Source organism: Arvicanthis niloticus, chromosome 4, assembly GCF_011762505.2.
Source record: "Arvicanthis niloticus isolate mArvNil1 chromosome 4, mArvNil1.pat.X, whole genome shotgun sequence".
NCBI classification, from domain to species: Eukaryota; Metazoa; Chordata; class Mammalia; order Rodentia; family Muridae; genus Arvicanthis; species Arvicanthis niloticus.
In genome coordinates, this window is record NC_047661.1 from 112,847,046 (window position 1) to 112,851,523 (window position 4,478).

Below are 4,478 nucleotides of genomic sequence, written 5' to 3' on the forward strand. Positions count from 1 at the left end.
AAAATAAATCCATATAAATTATGGTAAGTAATCTGTCATGTTCTGACTTGGAGACAACTTTTTGTAAGATTAGGGGTCTCTGTATTTCTAGCAAGGCAGATATGATTCTATTTTGATTTTGTTCTATAAGTACCAGAATTGTACTTAAGAATAGGGCGAGAATAATAGACAAAGAGTCAGAATCTTAGCAAAGGTGGAGGTGATCCCTTGGGACTTAAGAGTCAACAGTGCCTTCTGAACAAAGGTTGCACTTTAACTCAGCCCACCCAGACCTTCACAGAGGCCTCTTTATAAATGCCAGTAGCATGGCTTCTCCCTTCCCAATGGGAACCATGGCATTCATCCACACGGAAGCAATCATGTACAATACTAACAGCAAAGAAAGTACTTTACTTCCAAGTTCCTGAAAGAAATAGATGCAAAAAGAGGCAGAGAGGGTGTGCACTGAAGAACAGCACATGCACAGAATTTCATTTCCCTCATCAACTATGAATGTAAATTAAATATCTAAAAAAAAAAAAAAAAAAACGAAACTCAAGGGTTTGAAATTTTCTGATTTCTTTTCTTTTCTATAGCATGCATTGATTATGGACTGTCATTGGCTTATATGTGTTTCCAGATATTGACTGAGTTTTCACTCTACATTTGTTTGGTTCCATCTTGTGTCTGTCATTCCCTGGTTACATTCATCATGGTCTTAACAAGTCCTAACAAATAGAAGTGGTGGTTTCCTGAAAATTGGCTGAGATGTTTTTAAAAGACAGAAATTCTTTAGAGCTTGCAAAGGTTTAAACAGTGGCCATTTCTTTCCATGTGTGATGAGTCATAATTAGTCAACAGTTCACCAGAAATGTTTTTCTCTATTCCCCTAAATAATCTGCATGATGTAAGGCCTCATTGTTGTCTATCAAGAAATTTCAAAGCGTGGCACCAAAGGCACCATGAACTTACCATTTCGTTTTAATTTGGATAGAAATCCCCATGGTCTTGAAAACAGTGGACTTAGAGCATTTATAAGAACACAGAGTTTGGTTAGAACAAGAGCCAAAGCAATTAGATTGGTCAGGAAAATAATAACAAGGCCGGGCACAAACATGAAATGTCAAAGGGCGGGGTGAGTTCCCAGAGCTAACCGGACCTTTGTAACTACAGGTCATGAAGCAACAACATCTCTGCTTCTCACTTGCTGCTGGTACCTCTATTCAAAATGAGTTTGGGCATCTGCTGTGGTCAGTGCTGGTGCTCAGCTGGTGTGAGGTGTTTACTCCTGAGACTCAGGACCTCACAACCTTGTGCTTTCTTACTGCAATCACTGTGAGGAAATAGATTCTGCTCACTCGGTGTGAAAGTTGTGTGCCGGGAACACCTCTGAACTTGAGATGCTTCAAAGCCACTGAATCTGGATGAGTAAAAGCAAGCTGCAAAATAGAGTGTTTAGGCTGTCTCTCTCTCTCTCTCTCTCTCTCTCTCTCTCTCTCTCTCTCTCTCTCTCTCTCTCTCTCTCTGTCCATCCACAGAGGCTAGAGGGGTGGTATGCCCCTGGAGCCATGATTATGAGTAGAGGAACCAAATTCATGTCCTTTCCATTCCAATATTTTCTAATAAGAAAATTTCATCAATAATTTTGAGTAAACTTTTAATTTTCTTCTCAATCTTACTTGATTGTATTTCTAAAATATTCCCATACTGTGGGACTGAAATTCAATACTTAAAGCATCAATTATGATACAGTCTCAGAAAACTAAGATTACCTTTGGTGCTGCTGAGGTGGACAAGGTCATTATGACTGAATTGTTTTCATTTATTGTGACATGTTAGTAATGCTTTCTCTCTCTCTGCCATTGGTCAGTTGGCTCTCAAATTTTATTGTTACTCTTTCTCTCCTGTCTTAGTATTCCCTCTTTCAGTTTGCTTCTGATCAAAGCTAGAACAATGTTTTATATATATATATATATATATATATATATATATATATATATGTAATATATATAATAATAATAAAATTGTATACACACAGACACACACACAACATATATATGATACATATATATACATATATATGGGATATATATATGGGGTATATATATATATGGGGGGTTTTACACACACACACACACACACACACACACACACACACACACACACATATATATATATATATATATATATATATATATATGGGGGGTTGTTGTTGTTTTGTTTGGTTTTTTATTTGTTTTGTTTGTTTTTAGCCAGATATGTCAAACTCAGCAGCTCATAAATTCTGGGCCTGTGATGTGAGCCTATATATTTTTTTAATCTTAGGTTTTTTTCTTTGTTTGTTTCTTTTGGTTTTTTATGCAATGAGGTTTTTCCCATGACAGAAAAGAAATGCCTTGTCCAATGGGGTTGTTCTTTCAGCCTTTAGGCTCCACGGGATTCCACAGAGGTCTGAAATGATAAGCCTTGCTGCAGATTTTAAGAGTCCCAGCCAAAATATACAACAGTGGGGAGATAGAACCTGAAGAAACCACTTCCAGTAGATAGACATAACCCTCAATTGAGGGATGGGGCCACCCACCAGTGTCAAAAGTTTTAACTCAGAATTCTCCCTGTCTAAAGGAAATGCAGGTACAAAAATGGAGCAGAGACTGAAGGAAAGGCCACCCTGAGGCTGCTCCTCTGTGCAATACATTTCCTCCACAGACATCAAACCCCAACAATATTGCTGATGCCAAGATGTACTTACAGACAGGAGCCTGGTATAGCTGTACCCTGAGAGGCTCTGCCAGCACCTAACTAAGACAGATGCAGATACTCACAGCCAACCATTGGACTGAGCCCAGGGACCCAAATGGAAGAGTTAGGGGAAGGGCTAAAGGAGCTGAAGGGGATTGCAACCCCATAGAAAGAACAACAATATCAATTAACCTGACTCCTCAGAGCTCTCAGGGACTAAACCACCAACCAAAGAGCACACATCAGGGGACCCATGGCTCCCACTACACATGTAGCAGAGGATTACCTTGTCTAGCATCAATGGGAGGGGAAGCCTTGGTCCTGTGGAGGCTTGATGCCCCAGAAAAGGGGGATTCTAGAGTGAGCTGTGAGGCAGGACTTGGAGAGTAGGTTGGGGAGAACCCTCTTAGAGGCAAAGGGAAGGAGGAAAGAGTGGGGAGTTTGAGGAGGGGAGACTGGGAAGGAGGATAAAGTTTGAAATGTAAGCAAATACAATGATTAATCAAAAAAAAAAATAAATAAAAATAAGAGAGTCCTGAAACCACCCTAAATGGTATTTAAAGGTCAGTCTATAAATAGTTTTTATTTTTGTTTCAAAGATAAATTAGGTAGCGGTCTTTGCCAACACCTGTGTGGGCTGTCAGAGAGTCCTCTGGCCAGAAGGTGTCAGATTGTTCCGAGCCCCTCCGTGTCCCCTTTGCCCGAGAAAGAGACACGTGAGGCAGTGTTCAGGTGGTTACCACAGTGAGGCTTTATTCTTGTATCAGCAGAAGCGGAAAAGGCACTGCTATATGTACCCTAGAGTGGCGTGTTCACTTCTGATTGGCTATTCACTCATTACCCATAATACGCCCCGGGATGGGCAGTGACTTTGGCGCGCTTTTTGCCTTTTGCACCTGCGTAGTTAGTTGTTTACTTGTGGGAGGACAGGATGCCCGAGTCATCTTGTAATGGCGAATGCTGTCATGCTCACGAGGCTCCTAACATCTCCCCCTATCTATATATTTAAGATGGAACAGCCTATTGCCTATTAAGCATGGCACCAACTCAGTGAGGGAAAGCAGACGCCTGATCCCCTGTGCAAAATGAGATATTGTAATGGGTTTCTTCTCTCGTTGTCGTGCAATGAGGAATACTTCCCATACCCATCTCAATGCCTTTTGGCGGGGAAAGGGAGCCTCCACCCTGGGGAGCCACCAGGGGAGGAGGTTTCTTGGCATCAAACCTTTGTGCAATCAGGCATACTTTCGGGAAATCTATCCACACTCGTGGAACATTCCCTGTCGAGTACCCACTCGCAACACCTCTAAATATTCAGGTACCACAGTTATTCAGGCAAGGGCTGGCTAGACTAAGACCTCTCATCGACCCAGTGCAATGGGCTGAACCCTTGGGGTGCATCAACTGAGGGTCTCAGTCATCAGCTACTTTCTTAGCCTAGATAGCCAAATTTCAGGGGGAGATGCTTGCTCAAGGCTACGAGTGCTTGGGCGATAGCGACCTTGTCACGTTTTTGTTGGGCTCTGAGCTTGCAGACCAATCATAACATGAACACTAATCCACAACATAGGGCTGCACCAAACAGGCCTATCCCCACCCTTTAAGAAAGAAAGAAAAGGCAGAGGTAAGCCAAGAAGTAAAATTGCCAGGGGTAACGGGGTCCACTCGTGTTCCATTAAGGCTCGAAATCCCGATTCACAATTGCTGCTGCATCTGGTCCAGCTCCCTAGTCCACTTCCCTTGTAAATAAGCAGAAAGAT